This window comes from Salminus brasiliensis, chromosome 24, assembly GCF_030463535.1.
Source record: "Salminus brasiliensis chromosome 24, fSalBra1.hap2, whole genome shotgun sequence".
NCBI lineage: Eukaryota > Metazoa > Chordata > Actinopteri > Characiformes > Bryconidae > Salminus > Salminus brasiliensis.
In genome coordinates this window covers 12646788-12671867 of record NC_132901.1, presented here as the reverse complement: position 1 = coordinate 12671867, position 25080 = coordinate 12646788, and positions in this window count along the sequence as shown.

Sequence of the window (25080 nt, the reverse complement as noted above, 5' to 3'; positions counted from 1 at the left end):
GAACGATGGACTCCAGGTGGCTCAGGTGTAGCTCATCTCTGGGGTAGAGGGCCTAAGATTAAAAACTGTAGATGGAGCAGAAACGTTATCTGCTCCATCTACAGTTATGAAAATGGCTTTACACTGAAACCAGGAGGATAACACTGATAATCTGGGTTGATGCTCATTTACCAGTTTTCCTACACTTAGGATGGAGGCAGCAGCAACACAATCCCTGAATATCATTAAGAGTAGTAGTATTGAATGATGGTGTAGCAAAAGAATTTATATCAATTCTAATAAGATTTTTAAAGCAGATTTTCTGATTCATGCAGGGGACAGACAGTCGATACTGCAGGGTTTGTCTGAGATACTTTGAGACTGATTACTTTTTAATAAAGGCAAAGAAATGACCAAATAAATGGGTGGAAATGAGTAAATAATGTAAAATCACTTACCTGCCCACTATCCATTTTACCGACCTGACTGGGAAGGGTCAGTCAGTCCTGGCGCAGCACCTTTTTAATGTTCCTGGAGAGAGTGATGGACCCCAGGCAGCGGGGGTGAAGCTCACTTCTGCGGTAGAGGACCAGACACTCCCGAAATCTCTCCCAGTTCTCTACGAATTCAGGGCTGATGCACCTGTCCTGCAGCCAGTGGAGATTGAAGAGCTGCGTAAACGGTTCGCTCACTCGTTGTTAAGTAGGCAGGGGGCGAAGACGATTATACTGGTGACACACCTGAAAAAAAGGAGATTGTGGTGTTTCTCGTTCAGTATTTTTCAGATGTTTTAAAGTAGAATCTCCAACAATGAGAATACCGCCCTGAGGAGTTGTTCTCTGCGACGGAGCAGGTGAAGAAAGCGAAGACATGAGGACCTCAAACCAGCAGAGGTGAAAACCAACTGTGATTGTGGAAAAGCCCTTGGCTTTTTTCTGGCCAAGCTGACGCTCCAGGGTCCCTTTCCAGTGTGGAGGCAACTACCATGTGTCCATCTTCCGTTGGTGGAGTTTGGACTGCCTCTACAACAGCAGCTGGATGTGCCGGTCTGGAAAGCTTCCTCAGTGTCAAATCTAAATACAAGGCAAATGGGATATAATACAATAGGATGTTCATGTGTAAAAATGAATATCTGTAAGGAATTTCAGTTTAGGCCTTTTCCAAGTACAAGTCATTTGATCTATCCAAATGTGAACTGCTACAGTCTGAAGTGTAAAGCCATTTAAAAAAGAAAGGATCATTAATTATGCGAGGGAGGTAGGAAATCTCACCAAAAGGAGTTTTAATAGCTTTTATAGATCATTCAGTCTGTTGTAATTAAGCTGGTGAGCTAATAAACCACTGGGTTTATTTCCAAACTCATAGTATTTCTGTTTAGAACAAAGTAACAACTTAGAAATATGAGGAGTGTATTCAAGATTAAGTTAATTTAGCATTTACTAGCAGAGACCAGTTTGTATCAGACTGTTTGGGTTCTAGTTGCAGCATCTCAGCTTCCAATTTTTTCGTTGCTTTTGGCCCAGTTTTTTCTGGAGAGACGCATAAGAGATCAAATGACCTCGCAAAGTGTCTTTGAGGAAGTCCCATTTAACTGCACTGGTAACTGGAGAGTTGCAGTTGTCTTGCCAATAATCTGTAATTCTCTTTAACATGGAAACAAAACGCTTCTTTATTTAGTAAACGTGTGTTAAATCTCCACTGAGGAGTTTTTAATGCTGTTAAATTTAGTGTGACAACCAAATACACTGGACTGTGATCAGATAAAATCAATTTGACAGACCTTCAACATATGTATACAGTTAGTAGGGATAAGAAAGTAATCCAGTCTTGAATAGGAGCCATGGGGATGAGAGTACATGCCACTCTCAGCCAAAACTTCCACATGTAAAACTTCAGCAACAGGTCAGTGTAAAAGAGCAAGGTTGACCCATTATGAGAGACTGAACGTTTCTTTAGCACAGCTCCTAAAGCTTTTGGACCGTTTTTTGTGACTTGGGCTGCATTAGGTGCAGCTGTAATTTGGAGTTCAGTGAGTCTCTGAGACCAAAGGGCTGATTTAAGGTGCAGATACCTAAAGAAAGAGGTGCTGAGCACATTACATTACTCTTTGATAGACTGGAAAGATCTTAACCCATTTTATTGCAGATATCACGTGGAGGTCAAACTCCTTTGCTCTTCTATTGGGGGCAATGAAACTGAGCATTCCCCATCAGTAAATTATGATTATGAAAGAGTGGAGAGCGCTCATGCCATAGTTTGTTTGCCTAATAACTGTTAATGCCAAATTAATATAAGGTGTGAAATTATGGGTTCAAAATATAGTTTCCAGTATCTACTGGGAACATCACAAAATATAAGAGCTTGTAATTTAAATGGGGCTACCAGAGCCTCCTCTATTGAGCAGCATGAATTATGAGCACTTGGATTCAGGCATGTTGATCTAGGTTTTAAGGTAAACTCTAGAAATGCAAGGCCACCATCTGACTTACATCTCTGTAAAGTAGATCATTTAATTTGAGGTTATTAAAATATACATGGATAGTACCTTAGAGTGTATCCCAATATTTTTAGGTATCATATCATGACAGTCACTCACTGAGGGATATACAGTGGGCATAAAAAGTATTTAGTCAGCCACTGGTTGTGCAAGTTCTCCTACTTGAGAGAGGTTCAACTATGAGAGACAAAATGAGGAAGAAAAAAAATCCATGAAATCACATTGTAGGATTTTTAAAGAATTTGTAAATCATGGTGGAAAATAAGTATTTGGTCACCCACAAACAAGCAAGATTTCTGACTCTCACAGACCTGTAACAACTTCAAAAAGCTCTTCTGTCCTCCACTCATTACCTGTAATAATGGCACCTGTTTGACCTTGTTATCTATATAAAAGACACCTGTCCACAGCCTCAAACAGTCAGACTCCAATCTTAACCACGGCCAAGACCCAAGAGCTGTTGAAGGACACCAAAAAATAAAATTGTAGACCTGCACCAGGCTGGGAAGAGTGAATCTACAATAGGCAAGCAGGTTGGTGTGAATAAATCAACTGTGGGAGCAATTGTAAAAAAAAAAGAAAAAAAAAGAAAAGAAAGACCTACAAGACCATAGATAATCTCTCTCGATCTGGGGCCCCATGCAAGATCTCATCCAGTGGGGTCAAAATGATCATGAGAACGGTGAAGAAAAATCCCAGAACTACACAGAGGGACCTGATGAATGACCTGCAGAGAGCTGGAACCAAAGTAACAAAGGCTACCATCAGTAACGCACTACACAGAGAGGGACTCAGATCCTGCAGTGCCAGGCGTGTCCCCCTGCTTAAGCCAGTACATGTCCAGGCCCGTCTGAAGTTTGCCAGAGAGCATATGGATGATCTAGAAGAGGATTGGGAGAATATCATGTGGTCAGATGAAACCAAAATACAACTTTTTGGTAAAAACTCAACTAGTCATGTTTGGAGTTGCAGCCCAAGAACACCATACCTACTGTGAAGCATGGGGGTGTAAACATCATGCTTTGGGGCTGATTTTCTGCAAAGGGGACAGGATGACTGATCCGTGTTAAGGGAAGCCATAGGGGGGCCATGTATTGTGAGATTTTAGCCAAAACCTCTTTCAATCAGTAAGAGCAGTCTGCAGACCTCAACCCCATAGAAAATTTCTGGAGGCAGTTCAACATCACTGCTCTAGAGGAGATCTGCATGAAGGAATGGACCAAAATACCAGCAAACCTGGTGCAAACGGTTAACAAAGGTTATGTTACAAAGTATTGAGTTGTTTTGTTATTGAACAAATACATATTTTCCACCATAATTTAAAAAGAAATTCTTTCAAATTCCTACAATGATTTCCTGGGGGGTTATTTTTCTCACGTTGTCTCTCATAGTTGAAGTGTACCCATGATGAAAATTACAGACCTCTCTTATCTTTCTAAGTAGGAGAACTTGCACAATCAGTGGCTGCCTAAATACTTTTGCCCCACTGTAAGTGGGAAGCATGCTTTGATTTATACGTGCAAGAGAAGATGAAACGTTATCAGCCGCCAAACGAGACTTTATGAGACCAGTTTGATCACAGTGGATCATTTCAGGCACCAGTAATTCTGAGCATCTGGCCAATACCCTAGCAAATCCTTTTAGATCAGCACTTATAAGCAACACTGGGCAACATATTGCAAAAAGTTGGGTTCTACTTAAGTAATAATGAGATTAAAGCTATATTAACATCCTTATGAAATTTTCCTTTATCTAGAGAGAAATTCATAATTTCTAACAGTTTTCAATAAGCTTTTTTCATCCGACAGAGGGTCTCTATTCTCAAGGAGAAATATCCTGATCTAAATAAGATGCCTCGTCAGTCGACAATTGTGACAAATCTAAGGAATGGGAAAAGGGGCAATATTTAAGGTTTCCTTTGGGACATCTGATTCATATCATTCGGAATAGAAGCTGTAAAAAGCATCATTGATTTGTGCATGTTCTGTAAGCAGTTCTCCATCATGAGACCTTATTGCTGCAATATTTGAGAAGCTCATTACATCTGAGTTTTAGCACCAAGAGATGACTCTGCCTGCTTCCATTAAAATAGTAATGTTGTCTAACCCTTTTAATAAGGAATTCTGCTCTTTCTCAGTTTTAGTTAAGAATGAGTTTAATATGTCTATTTGTATTACAATGTCACCAGAAATAGTGTTGATTGACCTTAAATTTAAACATGAAACAATGTCCAGAGAGCTGTATTTCCTGGCGCCAAGAAACAAATGCAATACAATTATTCCTAAAGAAACCATTCACTGCTCCAAACAAACCTCTGATCGTCCACTGAACCCTGATTAAACATAAGAAATTTAGTTAATTCACTCCTAAATTAAAGCTGAAAGATTTGTGCCTTGCAGATAAAGTTTATTGCTTAGTGCTCGGATTAAGATGCTGCCAGCAGTCGAGTAAAGACACGGCAGTAATACATAGCTTAAAGCAGTTTTCTACCGCTACAATTACAAACTATGCGGGGTTCAGACAGACAGTCACGATACTGCAGGGTTTGTCTGAGATACTATGAGGGACACTGATATTTTATAAAACAAGCAGAGAAATGACAGAATAAATGATTATAAAATCCAGTAAATCATGTCAATTAATTACTTGCTCACTATCCAGTTGCCTACCCTGTGGTCCTGTCTTTTTCCGAGTGGTGTGCAGAAGTGTGTGGCAGTGCTCCTTCAGGGCCTCACTGCATTGGGCAGAGAAAAGTGGAGAATGATGGTACCGAAGTCACCTGGCGACATCCAGGACTCCTGGGGAAAAAAAAAAAAAAAAAAAAAAGTGCGGGAATGGAGACGACAACCCTCTGTGTCCGCCATGCCGGTAGTGCTGGATTTAAGATGGCCAGTGTTGGAGTCACGGGCAGCCTCCAGCCTCGTCTTCCGTCAGTGGAGTTTGGACTGCCTCTACAACAGCAGCAGTCAAGCTTGAGGACCTCCTTGCAGAGCACCTGGAGATCTTGCTCCTCCACGGTCGCCACGTTTCTCCAAAGTAAACACAAACGACGGTCAGTGAGACAGAGTACTGTACAGTAACACAGGGAACAGAGAGCACAAGCATCACAACAACTGTCTCAGATGAAGACAAGGCTGATATTAAAGACTCTGAAGTAAGACGGTCGCTCAACTGTTTGTGTCAAATCACATCAAGTTTTAAAAGCAGAACCATTTCGAAACAAATAAAATATAGAAAATGTGTAGGATAGAATTGCAGATAGAAACTGTGTTTGTGTGTCAATGCTTTTAGCCATTTAACATAGTCACAGGTAGACATGGGACACTGAGCATGGTAAGGCCCATCAGCTGTTTTGCTTGCACCACTTTTACCAGAGATGCACCCTTTATTGACCCAATATCATTTATTCTGAGACCAGAAATGTTTTGGAATTTCATCAACAAAAACTGATAAGTCATTAGTCTCAGTCTCGTCATTCTCACTTGGCAGCTCAGATCTTGACCGTGTAACAGAGGTATCAATTATTTGTATTATATGTATTTATACTGGGTAAAAATAAAGAAAAAAAATAAATCCTTTGCTTTTCCAATATTTAGCATCAAGTCTGTATCTTCCCCCTGCCCCCCTTTTCTTGTCTAGGAAAATGTGTGTTTCATATGTTCTCTAAACAGCTGTCTCTGTCCTTCATCCAAGACTACATGTGCAGCTGCAAACTGATCATCATAGTACACACAAGATACTGATATAGTTTCAGCTGGTATTTACATTTACATTTACGGCATTTAGCAGACGCTCTTATCCAGAGCGACTTACTTAATAGCTTGTAATAGCTTGGCGACCTCTAGGAGGGCTCGTTCCTCCGTGGTTGCCTCTGCGTAAAAACACAGACGATCACAACTGGCTCAGATAAAGAAGACAAAGTTCCCCATTAAAGAGTACAATAGGCTTTATTACCTGAATGTGGTCAATGATCACAGTGGTGATGGTTGCAATGTGCTACAATATTCAAACAGCATGAAATCCTTGTTCACTGTAATTATGATGTTTCACATTATGCAGTAGACAGCATGAAGATCATGGGTAAGATGGATAAACTGAACTGTGAAGTCAGCAGACAAGAGAAATCTGCTCATAGTAGAAACAGAACCTGATGCACGAGCAAAAGCAGTACTTGAACTAGTACATACTGACCTAGCTGCTCCTATAGATCCAGTGTCCAAAAGAGGGTTGTAGATCCACTCTGGTGCAGTGTGTGGACTTTCTAAAAACTAAGGATGAGATCATAAAAGCTTCTGAGTGATAGTACACGCTCTCCAAAGAGAGGGAGGAAAGCACCTCAGTACTTAGCTGACTGATTCAGATATTGGAGATCAGACACTGACCAACACTGACTACTGCTACAGGGTCTGTAATAAACCACAGAGCTTTAACTAAATCAACATTCTGGGTTGAAGCTATGAAAGAGGAGAGGACTTCCCTCATTGAAAATGACACATTTACTCTGACCCCTCTCCCAGAAGCTGAGCATGCAGTGAGGGGAAGGTGGGCCTAAGATTAAAAACTGTAGATGGAGCAGAAACGTTATCTAGATGAAAATGGCTTTACACTGAAATCAGGAGGATAACACTGATAATCTGGGTTGATGATCATTTACCAGTTTTCCTACACTTAGGATGGAGGCAGCAGCAACACAATCCCTGAATATCATTAAGAGTAGTAGTATTGAATGATGGTGTAGCAAAAGAATTTAGATCAATTCTAATAAGATTTTTAAAGCAGATTTTCTGAAGCTCCAATTACAAACCATGTGGAGGACAGACAGTCTCCATACTGCAGGGTTTGTCTGAGATACTATGAGGGACACTGATATTACGTTTTAAAACAAGCAGAGAAATCACAGAATAAATTATAAAATCCAGTAAATCATGTCAATCACTTGCCCACTATCTGAAGCATCTGTCCCGAAGTCAGCAGTGAAGGTCAAAGAGCTGGGTAAACGGCTCGCTCACTCATCGGTAGGTGGGAAGGGGCAGAAGACTATGTCCAGAAGCGTGAAGCAGTGTTCCTTCAGGACCTTGCTGCTTCAGGGGACAATAATAGAGAATGATGGTACTGAAGGAGTCACACTGCCAATTCAATTCAGACTTTATTTATATAAGTAGTATGAGTGTAAGTAGGCGCTGGACAGAGATAATGTAGAGCTATAGCTAATGGAGCAGTTTATGAAGTAGGGGTGTGAGTAGGTGCTGGACATATGCTCAGTGTTCATATTAAAGTCCATGCTGATGAAGTATGTGTATGTACAGCAACGGAGTGTGGTATGAGTGGATCATTGCAGAACTGTAACACAGCAGGGCAGTAGAGAGCCAGGCAGAGGGAACATCAGGGCACAGCAGGAGGAACAGGGCACCACAGCACATGCAAAAAAAAAAAAAAAAAAAAAAGAAGGTTACATGGAACATGGATGAATGGACACCTCCAGACTGGACGGCAGGGCATCTCATTACATGTGAAAGAGAAAGATAAAGGGGTTAAGATGGTTGTGTTGCTGAGTAGTGTGACAGGCCTGATACCAAGATGCAGCAACTGAACCAAAGAAGGGCAACTCCAGGAAGGCAGCTCAGGACATGAGGGGAGAGAGAGAAAAAGATGAAGATTAGAACAAGCTTTACGTTTAGTGAGAGACCTGTAGCAGAAATAGTTAGAGACACAACCACAATAATAGTAATAAAAAGCCTGTAATCAGAGCAGGAAAGAACACAGAACTGGAGAGTTCTCTGAAAGCTGGTGTAAAGAGAGAAGTTTTTCATCTAGATTTAAAGACTGAGAGTGTGTCTGACTCCCGGATATTAACAGGGAGCTTGTTCCAAAGTTGGGGGCTTTATAAAAGAACGCTCTTCCTCCTGCACTGGTTTTTCTAATACGTGGGACTGATGATAGGCCAGCATCTTGCGAGCAGAGTGTACGTGGAGGGCTGTAAGGTGTAAGAAGTTCCTCCACATAATGTGGGGTGAGGGCAGGTCCTTTGAGATTTTCCTATAAGATATTCTAACTTACGGTGTCTACGGTGTCAAATGTAGCACTAACATCTAGTAGCACATGAGGTTTCAGTGCTATGGTTTTGTTAAAATCCAGACTGAAAAGCTTTATGAACACTGTTGTTCTGCAGAGAGGTGCACAGCTGCTTAAACACTACTTCTTCTAAAGTTTTGGTGAAGGGTAGATTAGAAATTGATCTAAAACTGGCAAGGTCACAAGGGTCCAGATTAGGCTTTTTAATAATGGGCTTCATGATCGCCAATTTACGAGATTTAGGTTTGAAGCCTATGCCAAGAGATGCATTAACTATGTCAATTAATGGTTTACCAACCTCTGGCAGTGCCCGTTTAAACAACAGTGTTGGTACCAGATCTAATATACATAACGATTTAATGCACTGTCAAAACTGTAAGCCAGTTGCCCCATCTGGAGGCTGTTACTGAGAACACAGGGCCATTGTTCAGCAGTGCCGACACAGAATAAGGACATTTGACTAGGACTCTGTTCTAGCGTCGACGGCACAAATGCCAACAGTGCCAGATAAGTGGCCTGAACTGCTCTTAAACAAGGACCCATTTCACATGCTACAGACTCTAACTAAGTGCAATATGTGCAATATCCCACCCCCATGTGCAATTAAGAGTCTCTTACTGTAAATAATATTGTTTTATTGCTTTTTTAATTCTTATCTATTTTGTGTGTATATAGTGTAAATTATTTATTTATCTAAATTTTTGTAACTGAGTGTCCTGCTATCCCTTTCTGCTGTTACACTGTGAATTTCCCCACTGCGGGACTAATAAAGGACTATCTTATCTTAAGCTGAATGATGAGCTACTGGACACTGCATACCACCATGTTCCTGATCATAGCAGATCATATAGTGGTTGTGAAAGTGGTTCTGCATCCTGTAACAGACCACTTGCTTTCAGTAGGAAAACCTTAACATGGAAAGTACAAAAGACCTAATTTGTTCATTAACATGTTTTTTGACCATGTTGTTAATTATCTCTTCAAATTCAGAGTCAGTCCACTGGTGCATTTCAGTCCCACCCTTAACTAGTGTGCTATTCTTATAGTTAAGAGGATTCCAGGAATCTTTACCATATTTCTGAGCATTTTGACCTTTAAAAAAATGATGAGGTGACTAGTGAAACACCCAAACTACCAAAACAAACGTCTCAGAAACAGAGATGCTAACAGACACAAAACACTAGGTTTTACAAGTGACAAAACAAAAAACTTCTCTTTTCAGAGAGGCTAAAGGTTACAGCAGCAGTGACAGATATTCTTCCCTTGTTTCAGAGAGGCTAAAGGTTACAGCAGCAGTAACAGATACACTTCCCTTGTTTCAGAGAGGCTAAGAGTTACTGACTTCTCCGTCTTAGGAAACCAGAATTTCTCTCTGGATTGAAATGGTGTTTACTCACGCACCAAATAGTAAATTCGGCATACAGGAGGCAGATTCAGGAGTCAGGAGACTTGATCTTCAGTATAGACGAGTATATTGATGCACACAGACACGTAGGAGTAAGTCATTGACAATGCTTTAGGGGTTAGACATTGTATATTTAACAGCCCAAATTCAACACAAAAACTGCTTTTTAAAATACTGCAAGGTTTGTCTGAGATACTTTGTCTGTAAAAAGTAAAATATCAGTTTCACTCAGAGAAATGACCATGATGGTTATAAAATCAAGTAAATCACAAATCACTTACCTGCCAACTATCCATCCACTAACCTGACTGGGAAGGGCCAGTCAGTCCTGGCCTGGTCCCTTCTTGATGTTCCCAGAGAGAGAATGATAGACTAAGATCCTGGTGACAAATGGGGTCCAGAAACAGAATAGTGGAGAACGATGGTGCCGAAGTCGCCGGACGACGTACAGAACACAGGCACCTGAAATAAAGGAGATTGTGGTGTTACTCGTTGAGAACTTTTCAGTGTTTAAAGGTAGAATCTCCAACAATGAGAACACCCCCCCCCCCCCCCCCCCCCGATCAGGTGAAGGAAAGTGAAACCAACTGCGGTGGAGAAGCCCTTGGCTTTTTTCTGGCCACGCTGACACTCCAGGGTCCCTTTCCAGTGTGGGAGTGGAGACAACGACCCTGTGTTCATCTTCCGTCGGTGCAGTTTGGACTTCCTCTACAACAGCAGCTGGACCTGCCAGTCGAGCTGGACAACCTCCCTGCAGAGCATCTGGAGAGCTCGTCCCTTCGCAGTCACCATGTTCCCCCAGAGAAAACGTAGAGAAAGAAACACAAACGACGGTCAGTGAGACAGAGTACTGTACAGTAACACAGGGAGCAGAGAGCACAAGGATCACAACACCTGTCAAAGCTAATATTAAAGACCATTTGATAAAATTCATTCATAATATTGATACCATTAGCACCTCTATTGACGTTCACAGCTACGAGTAACCGCTTTCAGAGTTCAGGTATGGTCATTATACCATTCCAGATACAATTCTGATTGGAGCAACATCGTCAAGGCTATATTGCAGCACAATCTACAAATCATGTGTTACAATGCTCTAGATCTTTAGGGTGAAATGGGAAGGAGATGGAGAAATCTATAAGGTTATTAATGAAAATACTAGTTGTCGAGCATTTAGCTTCAGAACCTGAGGTTTGGGTTGTGCATAGAACTGAACCATAAATTGTGGTGACTGCCACGACCACTTCCACATGAGTAACTGCAATAAAATAGAAATAGAATCTGATGCAAAAACTAAAATACATACAAACTAAAAAATACAAAGTATACACCTTTATACTTCAAGTGCTAATAATAATAACTAAGCATCAATTTCACATGTATAGTCTCTCTTTGGGAATTATATCTGCACCCTTGTCTTAGAACCTTTAAAATCTCTAATTTTATTTTTCAGAGCTGTTCAAATTAATTTCTAAAACCTTTCTTTAAAATTTCTAAAATTAATTCGGATCCCTTTACAAAGTTCTCTAGGTTTAACAGTATTAAATATCCTAACATTTTGTCTTAGAAACTTTGAATTTTAATAAATTTGGATCCCTGAAAGACTCTCAACTTTAAACAACCCTTAGAATCAAAATATTCCAAGACAATATCTTAATCTTCCAATTTAAAATAAATCTGGATCCCGAGATATTCCCAGTTCAGACAACTGAGACTGAAATGATCTTAAGGCAATGCTTTGGACATCCTCATCCTTTGAGTTCGGATCACTGCAACAAGTCAATGGTCTAAAACAAATGTGAAAAGGAAAATAAAGGGATCCGGGTTAAAGTAACCTGAAGGTCTAAGAATACGGCGCTCCGTCTCCTCCCGTTTATTCTAATTTCGTAAGGCAAGCGGTCTAATTAATTTACTTACAGTCACCTCGGCTACAGAGTCTCAGAGTCAGTAGAGCGCCTGAATTGACTCAGAATCACTCATTGGGATGACGGCGGCCGCCTCTGTCGGTTTCTGATCCTGTCTCTGAAAACTCTGGACCAGAGGAATATTGGGATCTCCGTGGAAACTCCAAAACTGTGGTAGTGGGATTTGCTTCTCCACGCTTAAAGAATCAACTCGATCAGTCAGTCTTAGGAATGTAGAGAAACACTTTAATCCTGCAGTAAACGTAACGCTGGTGGAAGACTTCAGAACTACATCTGACAAAAAACATTTACTCTCTTACCCTTTGAGTTTCTTTGGACACTTGTATGTGCTTTTATAACTTCATATTGAGAAACTGTTACAATTACAAACCATGACCGTCTCAATACTGCAGGATTTGTCTGAAATACAATGGATGACACTGATATATTACTTTTTAATACAAGCAGAAAAGTGACCACAAAAAAGGGGTGGAATCAAGTAAATCATGTAAATCACTTACCTGCCAACTATGCAGTTCACTAACCTGACAGTGTGACTGGGAGGGGCCAGTCAGTCCTGGCCTGGCACCTTCTTGATGTTCCCGGAGAGAACGATGGATCCCAGGCAGCTCAGGTGAAGCTCATCTCTGTGTTAGAGGACCAGACGCAGCTGAAAGCTCTCCCAGTTGTTTATGAAGTCAGCACAGACAGACCTGTCCCGCAGCCAGCAGTGGAGCGAGAAGAGCTGGGGAAACTGCTCGCTCACTCATCTGTAAGTGGGCCGAAGACGATGATCCTGGTGTCTGCCTTTTTTCTGAACAGTGTTCAGAAGAGTATGGCAGTGCTTCTTCAGGGACACAATGCATCAGGAGGAGAACAGTGGAGAACAATGGTGCCAAAGCCATCTGGTAGCGTTCAGGACGGGCACCTGGAAAACGGGCACCTGGAAAACGGACACAGTGGCATTACTCTTTAGGGTCAATACTTTACAGTGTTTTACAGAAGAATCCCCAATAGCGAGAACACAACCCTGAGGAGTCGTCCTCGGTGACGGAGCAGGTGAACAGCTGAGGCTCTCGAACCAGTTAGCAGAGGCCAAAAATGGCTGTGGTGGTGGAAGAGTCCTCTGCTTTTCCCAGCCATGCTGACATTTCCAGGTCCTCTCAGGTGCAGGAGACGAGACGACGACCTTCTGTGTCCGCCGCGCTGGTAGAGCTGGAATTAAGATTGTCACATTGGAGGAGACACAGCGTCCAGCCTCATCTTCCGTCAGTGGAATTTGGACTGCCTCTACAACAGCAGCTGGAGCCGTACAAGCTTGACAACCTTCGTTTCACTGGGTACTCTGTATATAGTTGAAATGACAATAAAACTCACTTGACTTGACTAACACAGGGAGCAGAGAGCACAAGGTTCACAACGAGACAACAAACCTAATAAAAAGAAGACATGGCCACAAAAGTGGTACCAAGTTCCCCATTAAAGAGTACAATAGGCTTTATTACCTGAATGTGGTCAATGATCACAGTGGCGATGGTTGCAGTGTGTTACAATATTCAAACAGCATGAAGTCCTTGTTCACTGTAGTTATGATGTTTCACATTATGCAGTAGAGAGCATGAAGATCAAGGGTAAGATTGATAAACTGCACTGTGAAGTCTGCAGACAAGAGAAATCTGCTCAGAGTAGAAACAGAACCTGATGAACGAGCAAAAGCAGTACTTGAACTAGTACATACTGACCTAGCTGGTCGTACAGATCCAGGTGTGTGGTGTGTGTGGGGGGGGGGCTATGAAGCTGAGAAGCCTCGACCCATCTCCCAGAAGTTGAACACACTGTGGTGGATAGGTGGGTCTATAATTAAGAAGTGTCGATGGATCTGAAACGTACAAAGTCTGATATGATGCTAAGCGTGATGAATGTTTGCTTATTTAGATGTTCCATAATAAAGTACAGTAAGCTAGTCATGATGCTCATAAAGGAGTCAGTGTGTTCCTGAGACCATAAATACACAGCTGTGATCATGTTAACCAGCAGCGTGTTGGCTACAGGATCTATAAATAAAGGCTCTATATAACATGACACAGTGATCAGAAGTCTATCATGGAGGGGCGAGCGGTTAATGGAGTAAAGATTGGTGAGCTCGGCTGTAATGTTCATAAAAGACTGAAATTTAGCTCTGCACGACATTAAGAAGTCATCAGAAAGTTTTCAGATCATCACTAATTTGGATCTACAGCCAAAAACTCCTCACTGGTTCATATAAAGGAATATATATAAAAATCACAGAATTTCCATACATGAGAGGAAACACTGCAAACAGGCCTAGCAGATCAACCTCGCCATCTAAGCTAACAGACATGGAGGGATGAAGAGATTCTCTGTGCTTTGAAAACGGACATCTCCGAGCTTCCCTGGTCAGAACTCAAGTTCACACTCGCTAAAGAGTTTGAAGGCATAAAAGCAAAACCACAGAAGTAGTGAATAACAGAACTCTACTCCGCTCCTCTTTAAACGCCGGTGGAAGACTTCAGAACTGCAACTGACAAAAATAAAAACCTTGCCCTACAAATTCGAATATATACGGTGCAGGCGGACAGGTGTAAGAAAAGATCCCATTACCAATATCCGAGACCCCAGATCTCATTATCAAACGTCAATCCTAGATCCCTGGTTGGGGGAGCCCATGTTGGATAAAATAATGTAAAGGGTTGAGATTCTAGTTTAAGCTGTTTGAGGTGAGCTGTTCCTCCAATTCGTTGAGTTGAAATCTAAACTTGCCACTTTTCAGACAGGACTGTGTTAAGTGTGATTTGAAGAAAATGATAAAGCCCAGTATTAGGGAGTCCAGAAAGTGCTTTGAGTCGTTCAAATAAGTTTAAAACTCCTGCTGTGAATAAACTAGAAAAATCCTCTATGCCCCTTAATGTCCAATTACTAAGCCCAATGTTTCCAAGCTGAGGGGGTAGATCTGGATTCAAGGAGAGTGTTGACCATAAAGAGAAACAATTAGGGACTTTAATATATTTTCTAGCGTCTCTCCAAGAAAGCAACGTATTGTACACTACAAAGTTATCAGAGAGAGACGGTATTTTATCAACATTATAAATAAATGGTAGGGAAGTTGGGGATCTAGGATGACGTGTGATGAAGTCAGTGGTAGCGGACTCCTCACCAGCCCATACACAGTAGAGACTTGTGACTGTGACATGTTACCTACCTGGTGACCCTGGGAGAATGAATGCGCTGGTGTGTGGGTCTTCTAGGAGCGGGCAGGATCCACGGTTCACCTAGAAGGAGGAAAACAAAGCCAATAACCCGAGGATATACATAATTCCAGTTAGCATTATTTACAGGTATACATCAATATGACCATAAACACAAGTAATAATTGTATATAAGATGTGTAAATAATGTCCATGTTATCTGTTGTTTGTGATGACCACCCCCTTAGTAGACACTTGGTCCACTCCAGGCTGAGGAGGGAGGAGCAGAATAGGCTGAAGCAGAAGTAGACGTCTGTGAGGCTTTGCAGTCTTCAGATGAAGCCTCTGAGGCCTTGTTGTACAAAGTGTGTGTAATCTAGCTCTTTTGTGTTGTGCTTTTGTTGTGTGTACTTTCTTTTCATTTTTGCACAAATTCAACATTAAATATCACTGGAACTTACCTGGAAGTGTTTGGCTGTGTCCTTCTGGTGAACTGTCCTTCACGTCCACTTAAAGCAACGCCATCACCACCACAACATGAGCATTTCTATACTGACCCACAATCAGTCTAATCTATTTAAAACCAACTACACATCTGTTCTGCCTGTGTTCCCCAGAAATATAAACTCAGATTCAAATAGTAATCTCCCAACTCCTCTGTACCAAGATAAGAACTCCTTTATTTGTAGGATTTGCAGTTGTGTAAGAAGCAACTCTATAGAATTTATTGCATTTGGGAATATTAACATCTCTCAAATGGGATTCTTAATCAGACCAATTAAGTTATAAATTTAAAAAAAGGCTGATTTAGACCATTAAATGTTCCAGCTCAAGATATTCAAAACTATACAGAAAATAAATTCAAGTATAACAAGACCCTTAATTTCCAGACTCCAAACGAGCCACACAGATTAAAAACATAATAAGTGAACTGCCTAAACACACACATGACAGAATAAATTATTATAAAATCAAGTAAACCATGTAAATTAATTACCTGCCCACTACTCCAGTTGTCTACCCAGGCTGTTCCATCAACCCCGGTCTTACAGAACAAACACCAACCGTTCGAGAGCGCCCAAACGATCCGAGTCCCCTGATAGAAATTTATTCTGCTCCCTTTGCTCGCCCATGAGATCTAGCTTTGAACACATCCTGAAATGTAGACATGTGTAAAGAATTCTTCCCGCATTGCTGAGAGCCCCGCCATGATGGTTTTCTCCAGCGCACCAGAGGATCCACCATGTTGGATTGAGGCGAGGAGGAGACATATGACCTTTTCTGCTGGTGACTAGTTTGGAGTAAAAGGCAGAGGTTTCCTGCTGAGAAACATCCTTAACTGCACCGGTAACCAAAGAGAGTCAATAAAATAAGACCAAACTCGATCAGGAGCTCTAGCCAGCTGCACCCGAGCCCATGAATGGAGTCATGTGACTCCCCCTAAAGCAGATTTTTGACGCTACAATTACAAACCACACGGGGGACAGACACGGTCTCCATACTGCAGGGTTTGTCTGAGATACTATGAGGGACACTGATATTGCTTTTTAAAACAAGCAGAGAAATGACAGAATAAATGATTCTAAAATCCAGTAAATCATGTAAACTAATTACCTGCCCACTGTCCAGTTGTCTACCCTTGGGTCCTGTCTTTTTCCGAGTGGTGTCCTGAAGTGTGTGGCAGTGCTCCTTCAGGGCCTCACTGCATCGGGCAGAGAAAAGTGGAGAATGATGGTACTGAAACCACCTGGCCATGTCCAGAAGATTGAGGCATTACTCTCCGGTTCAGATACTTTTAAGAGTTTTACAGTAGAACCTCCAACAATGTAAACATCGCCCCGAGGAGCTGTCCTCGGTGAGAGAGCAGGAGAAGGCGAAGAACTGATAACCTCACGCCAGTTAGTTGAGGTGAAAACCGGCTGTGGTGGTGGAGGAGCCCTTGGCATTTCCAGGCCACGCTGACGGCCCCAGGTCCTCTCTGGTGCGGGAGAGGAGACAACAACCCTCTGTGTCCAACACGCCGGTAGAGCTGGATTTAAGATGACCAGTGTTGGAGGAGTCTCCAGCCTAGTCTTCTGTTGGTGGAATTTGGACTGCCTCTACAACAGCAGCAGTGAAACTTGACGACCTCCTTGCAGAGCTCCTGGAGATCTCGCTCCTCAGCGGTCGCCAAGTTTCTCCAGAGTAAACACAGAGAGAAGCGCAAATGACTGTCAGTGAGACCGAGTACTGTACAGTAACACAGGGAGCAGAGAGCACAAGCATTACAACAACTGGCTCAGATAAAAAAGAAACAACTGATATTAAAGACTATAAAGAAGGGACGGTCACTCGACGCTGTGTCGAATCATGTCTCGAGCTCCTACCTTCAATCTCGCCTGCTCCAGAGTCCCCTGCCTCAGTCCGGCAGTACCATTAACTGAGCTTGTAACAAACGTCTCCTTATGTATTAATGTCACATGTCTGAACTAATTGGGTATTAAACTCTGCTCCCTTGTCTTAGAACCTTCGAAATCGCTAATTTGAACAGCCCTGAAAAATAACAGAAATTTCTAATTTGTATAAATTTGGATCCCTGAAAAAAAAAGGTATTGGAAATAAATAAGACAACTGTGAGACTGAAATGATCTTAAGGCAATGCTTTGGACATAGTCGTCCTTTGAGTCCGGATCGCTGTAAAAAGCCAGTGACCTTAAACAAATGTTAAAATGAAAATATCAAAGGGATCCGGGTTAAAGTAAACTGAAGGTCTAAAAATACTGCATCCCATCTCCTCCTGTTTATTCTAAATTCGTAAGGTAAGTGGTCTAATTCATTTACAGTCTTAGGAATGTAGAGAAACGTAACGCCGGTGGAAGGTGCACTGGTTTTCATCACCTTTGATGTCCTATGCTGATCACACTGATTTTAAGTCCCCTGATGAGGCTGGTGTGAAGTTGATAGAACCCCATTGTTTCTCTTCCACGTCATTATTAGATATGGTTCTAAACGTCAACCCACAGATAAAAAATGTAACTGGCACCATATCTGTTACTGAACTAATTTCATATGAAACCCTTACAAATATTAAAGTGTTACAAGCAGTCTATATAGAAAACTGATCACCACAAAGGGTGGAAATACTACTGATCTGCAAACACATATCATCCAGCTCAGTTTGCTAAACTGGGTCTGACCCACAGAGAAACAGCTCACTGAATTAATAGACAAAAACAAATGCTTTCGCGAAATGTACAAAGTACAAATGACAGCACAAAATGGCGAGTGCACGCTACAAGTGGAACCCGTTATATTGTGAAGGGACTGCCTCCATTCAACTCAGTCAAGAAAAAGTCATCATTCAGAGAAATGCTACAAACCTTGAAGTCTCAATTCGAGCTACTAAGCCATAAGTACTTCAGGAAGACAGCGGTGCAGAGATGTAAAATAACGTTCAAGCTAAAGTTGTGATCTTGTGATCAAGAGTTCAAACTGGCGTTTACTGAGGATTACTCAGGTGCAGCCTGCGAACTTCCTAAAAACTAAGAATGAAATCATAAAAGCTACTGAGTGATAGTACACACTCTCCAAAGAGAGAGAGGAAAGCACCTCAGTACTTAGCTGACTGATTCAGATATTGGAGATCAGACACTGACCAACACTGACTACTGCTACAGGGTCTGTAATGAACCACAGAGCTTTAAAGAGATTCAACTAAATCAACATTCTGGGTTGAAGCTATGAAAGAGGAGAGGACTTCCCTCATTGAAAACGACACATTTACTCTGACCCCTCTCCCAGAAGCTGAGCATGCAGTGAGGGGAAGGTGGGCCTAAGATTAAAAACTGTAGATGGAGCAGAAACGTTATCTAGATGAAAATGGCTTTACACTGAAATCAGGAGGATAACACTGATAATCTGGGTTGATGATCATTTACCAGTTTTCCTACACTTAGGATGGAGGCAGCAGCAACACAATCCCTGAATATCATTAAGAGTAGTAGTATTGAATGATGGTGTAGCAAAAGAATTTAGATCAATTCTAATAAGATTTTTAAAGCAGATTTTCTGAAGCTCCAATTATAAACCATGTGGAGGACAGACAGTCTCCATACTGCAGGGTTTGTCTGAGAAACTGATATTCCTGTTTAAAACAAGCAGAAAAAATGTTTATTAAATTCAGTTAATAATGTAAATTATTACCTGCCCACTATCCAGCTGCCTAATCTAGGGTCCTGTCTTTTTCCGAGTGGTGTCCAGAAGTGTGTGGCAGTGCTCCTTAAGGGCCTCACTGCATCATGCAGAGAAAAGTGGAGAAAGTTGGCAATGTCCAGGACTCCTGGAGGAAAAAAAAAAAAAACATTTTAAAGAAAAATGTGAAGTTGAAGAACTGATAACCTCACACCAGTAAATTTAGATGAAAAGCAGCTGTGGTGGTGGAGGAGCGCTCTGCTTTTCCAGGCCCTTTCTGGTGCAGGAGTGGAGACAACAACCCTCTGTGTCCGCCATGCCGGTAGTGCTGGATTTAAGATGGCCATCGTTGGAGAAGTCACGAACAGACTCCAGCCTCGTCTTCCGTTAGAGTTTGGACTGCCTCTACAACAGCAGCAGTCAAGCTTGATGACCTCCTAGCAGAGCGTCTGGAGATCTTGCTCCTCCGCGGTCACCAAGTTACTCCAGAGTAAACACAGACAAACGCAAACAACCGTCAGTGAAAGAGTACTGTACAGCAAAACAGGGAGCAGAGAGCACAAGCATCACAACAAGCGTCTCAGATGAAGACAGAGCTGATATTAAAGACTATAAAGTAGGGACTCAACTGTTCGTGTCGAATCGGTTTTAAATGCAGAACCACATCAAAAAAAAAAATATATATATATATATACATATACACACATTGAAAATGTGTAGGATAGGATTACTGCATTTATATGTCAATTATTTTAACCATTCAACATGGTCACAGGTAGACGTAGGAGCATGGTAAGGCCCATCAGCTGTTTTGCTTGCTGGGGGGGATAAATATATCTCTATATATAGTAGATACCTTTATACTTAATAAAGCGCTACTAATCATAACTGTAACTATGTATTAATGTCACGTGTATAGTCTGAACTCTTTGGGTATTATAAACCCCCTTGTCTTAGAACCTTCAAAATGTCCAATTTGAACAGCCCTGAAAAACATTTATTTCCAAAACCTTGCTTTAGAATCTTTGAATTTTCTAAAAAAAAAAAATAAGTGCAGATCCCTTTACAAAATTCTCTAGGTTAAATAGTAATGAATAATTAAATGTCCTGAAAATTTAATTTGTAATAAATTTGGATCCCTGAAAAATTTAAACAACCCTGAGAATAAAAATATTTCAAGACAATATCTTAGAATCTTTCTAGAATCTTAGAATTTAAAATAAATCTGGATCCTGAGATATTCCCAGTTCAGACAACTGAGAGACTCAAATGATCTTAAGGCAATGCTTTGGACATCTTCATCCTTTGAGTCCGGATCGCTGCAAAAAGTCAATGGTCTAAAACAAATGTCAAAATGAAAATATCAAAAGGGATCCGGGTTAAAGTAACCTGAAGGTCTAAGAATACGGCGTCCCGTCTCCTCCTGTTAATTCTAAATTCGTAAGGTAAGCGGTCTAATTCATTTACTTACAGTCACCTCGGGTACAGAGTCACAGAGTCAGTAGAGCGCCTGAATCGACTCAGAATCACTCATTGGGATGACGGCGGCCGCCTCTGTCGGTTTCTGATCCTGTCTCTGAAAACTCTGGACCCAGAGGAATATTGGGATCTCGGTGGAACCTCCAAAACTGTGGTAGTGGGATTTGCCTCTCCACGCTTAAAGAATCAACTAGAGAAACACTTTAATTCTGCAGTAAACGTAACGCTGGTGGAAGACTTCAGAACTGAGTCTGACAAAAAAAGAAAGAAAAAAAAAAAAAAACCCTGCCGTACAGATTCAAAGAGCCTCTTCACTAAATGAATGATCTATATACAGCCTGATTAACAACATCGTTCACTCCCTCTACCATTGATGAGGCCTTCTCATCTTGGAGAGTAAAAGGAGGAAACGTCTTAAAGGATCGGTTTATTGATCAAAGGTTTGAATCTTTTGAACTTAGAACTGAATTTAATCTTCAAGCTCATTTTTTCAGGTATTTGCAGCTACGTAGTTTTGTGTCCACAAACTTCCTCGTCATTAGATACGGTTCTAAAGGTCAACCCACAGATAAAAAATTTAACTAGCACCATATCTGTTACTGAACTCATTTCATATGAAACCCTTACAAATATTAAACCAGCAGTAGGTGCAGGATCAATCTATCAATCAAAATTCAGACTGGTCTGGACATGTACTGACTTAAGCAGGTTGGAGGTTTGGAGTCTCACTGTTTGAGGCTGTGGACAGGTGTCTTTTATACAGATAACGAGGTCAAACGGGTGCCAAATTACAGACCTCTCATCTTTCTAAATAGGAGAACTTGCACAATCAGTGTCTGACTAAATACTTTTTTTGCCCCAGTGTATAATTTATGTAAATTTTCCCCGTTATACACACACAAATATATTTATCCTTCAGCCCAAATTCAATGCAGAACTGATTGTACTCAGAAAGATGGAAGAACTTATATAAATTCTAATAAGATTTTTAAAGCAGATTTTCCGACGTTACAATTACAAACCATGACAGTCTCAATACTGCAGGATTTGTCTGAGATACTATGAGTGACACTGATATATTACTTTTTAATACAAGCAGAAAAGTGACAGAATAAATGGGTGGAATTAAGTAAATCATGTAAATCACTTACCTGCCAACTATGCAGTTCACTAACCTGACAGTGTGACTGGGAAGGGCCACTCAGTCCTGGCACCTTCTTGATGTTCCCGGAGAGAACGATGGATCCCAGGCGGCTCAGGAGAAGCTCAGGCTGAAGCATGGAGCACTGGGCATTAGAAATATGACAGCGTTATGGGTGAATGATGAAGGAAGAATTGAGGACAGGCTGATTAATAAAGAGACTGAAATAAACAGAATACATGCACAATATTAAATAAAAGTTCAGAAAGGTTCCAGGTCTATATCCTAGTGCTACTAAATGACTTCATTCAAAGAGAGATGAGTATACGCTCAACAGGCAGGAGAAACAAAGCTAATAACTACCACTCAAAGCTTCTAGCAGGACACCAGCTTTAACCTGCCTCTGACCGTTTCCACAGGTTAAACTATGGGGTTTTAGCGCCCCCACAAGGACGAAAAGAGGAATAGCAACAGCCTCTAAGCAGTAGTTCAATAAGCACCAGGACGTTGACTAAGAACACAAATTTCACATATCCACAGAATTACACCATCCATACCAACCTAAAACAGCTCAGTAGCGTGAAACGTGAAGAAATAACAGAAACCATAAAGATTCAGTAATACATAGGTAAACACTGAAGCTAAATTGCTGAGGAGAAAGCTAGCATAGCAACAGAACTAAGCCATTCCCAAACTAAATGAACAGCAGCTTACTTTGTGTCTCAGATTTTAAATTAAAGGCACCCACAGTCACACAGCTTGAGCAGTTTCTAAAGGTCAGTCTTCCAGAGGAGCTACAGAGCTCGGTCACATCGGCTTGTTCACCCTGCTGCAAGACCACGCTGCTGCTTTACAGCGGAGGCTCCTGATTGGCTGAGACTCCACATTATATACTGACCAATGTGGCTGAAGCTTCGTGAATATTAAATGAGGTCACTGATTTAAGGAGCTTTTGGACAGATCCTGGGTTGGAGATCCACTCAGACATTTACTGAGGATTACTCAGATGCAGGCTGTGAACCTCCTGAAAACTAAGGGTGAAACAGTTAAAGCTACTGAGTGATGTTTGACCGATTCGTCTCCATATGGATCAATAAAATGTATTTGTTCACATAATGGTTCAGAGTTCACAGCAACAGATTTACAGTCATTGCTCTGTAAGCAGGGGATAAGGCGTGAGACCTCAGCAGCTATATATTTGTATTAAAATGACTCTACGCTGACAGAGAGAAAGCATAATCTTTCAAAGAGGAGAGTATTTGGAGCAGCATGCTACACTTACAAACATGACAGATAGAAGCTAGAGTGAAATTGTGAAAGGGAGTCTTTGTAGGAACAACAAGAACAGTCCATCATACCTAGTCTACTATCCAGACAGAGGGAAAGTGCTTAAACAGAGGCTTGTGAAATTTCATACAGAGTGTGTTAAAGAACAGCAAACCCAGACTGACCAGTCAATGTCAGCTGATGATCCCAAGGGGAGAGGGGTGTGTACCCCCCATTCCAACAGCCAACAGCGTTGATCAGACTCCAGAACAGGTCTAACTCTTAAACTGTTAAAAGGCAAGTCTAAAACGTTATCTAGATGAAAATGGCTTTACACACTGAAATCAGGAGGATAACACTGATAATCTGGGTTGATGATCATTTACCAGTTTTCCTACCCTTAGGACGGCAGCAGCAACACAATCCCCGAATATTGTTAAGAGTAGCAGTACTTAATGATAGTGTTGTAGCAAAAGAAGCAGATTTTCTGAAGCTCCAATTACAAACCATGCGGAGGACAGACAGTCTCCATACTGCAGGGTCTGTCTGAGATACTATGAGGGACACTGATATTACTTTTTAAAACAAGCATTGAAATGACAGAATAAATTATTATAAAATCCAGTAAATCATGTAAATCACTTACCTGCCCAATATCCAACGCATCCATCCCACAGCCAGCAGTGGGGCTTAAAGAGCTGGGTAAACGACTCGCTCACTCATCGGTAGGTGGGAAGGGGCAGAAGACTAGGTCCAGAAGCGTGCAGCAGTGTTCCTTTAGGACCTTGCTGCATCGGGGGCCAATAGTAGAGAATGAAGGTACTGAAGGAGTCACACTGCCAATTCAATTCAGACTTTATTTATATAGAGTCTTTCACAACAGAGGTCCCAAAGCTCTTTAAACAACGGTGTTTGTACCGGATCTAATATACTGTACATGATGTGGATTTAGAGGAGTTCTAAAGTACTGTAGGTACAGGAGCTGGAGCAGCATTCTTCATTGTCTACAGCTGTGGTTTGGGACGGATATTGGATTTTTAGTCTAATATTCTCCAATGTATCAGTCGCTGCTACTAATTTCAGCAGGGATATCTGATCTAGTTTGTGTTTTACGGTTGGTAAGTTTAGTCACAGGATTGAAAAGGAATCTCTTCTAATATTTTAATTTAATAATAATTAGGGAGCCTGGGTTAACTCACTCAGCAATCCAAGACCTTTATAATCTTTGAAGGCTTCCGCTACCCAGACTAGACCAGTCAATAGCAGATGATTATTTCGATGGGGAGAGACGAGCAAAATGTCTTGATAAACTTGGGTAACAGATCTAAGAAGGCAGCTGAGTTTCAGTATTGTAAACGCCAAGCCCCAAGTACTGAGGGTAAAGACTGGTAATCTTAGACACAAGAAAGAGAGATTACTGTGGGCCAATCAGAAAACCCCAGGATCGCCTACAGAGCCGGAGCAAACACCCCCCTAGAGACAACACAAAGGAGTAAGAGAACAAGTATGAAACATACGTACAATGAGAAATCAAAAAAAAAAAAAAAGTTACAATACCCATTACGCTGCAAAATAGAACAAGGCCCATCTCTACAACGTTATGAAGAATTCTGATACTTGGCCACATGGACTTCTTGGGCCTTTCTGGCATGTTTGATACCTGGTCATGCAAATCGAACTGAAATGTCTTTCCTAGGATTCATAACATCAGTGCAGCTTTCAGGACCTACTAGTGAGCAAGTTCCACCTTGGCTGGATATCAGATAGTCCAGAGCAATGAGGTTCTGCAGAATCATCATTCTGTGGGAGGCTAAAGCTAAGCTGATGTTGCTCAACGCAAAAGCAGTGTTATTTATCAGTTGCTCCATTTGTCTTGAGGGTACAGACCTGATCCAGGGATTGACAGGGATGACACCATATTATGGAATTACAGCTCCTAGAGAGCTATCTGCTGACAA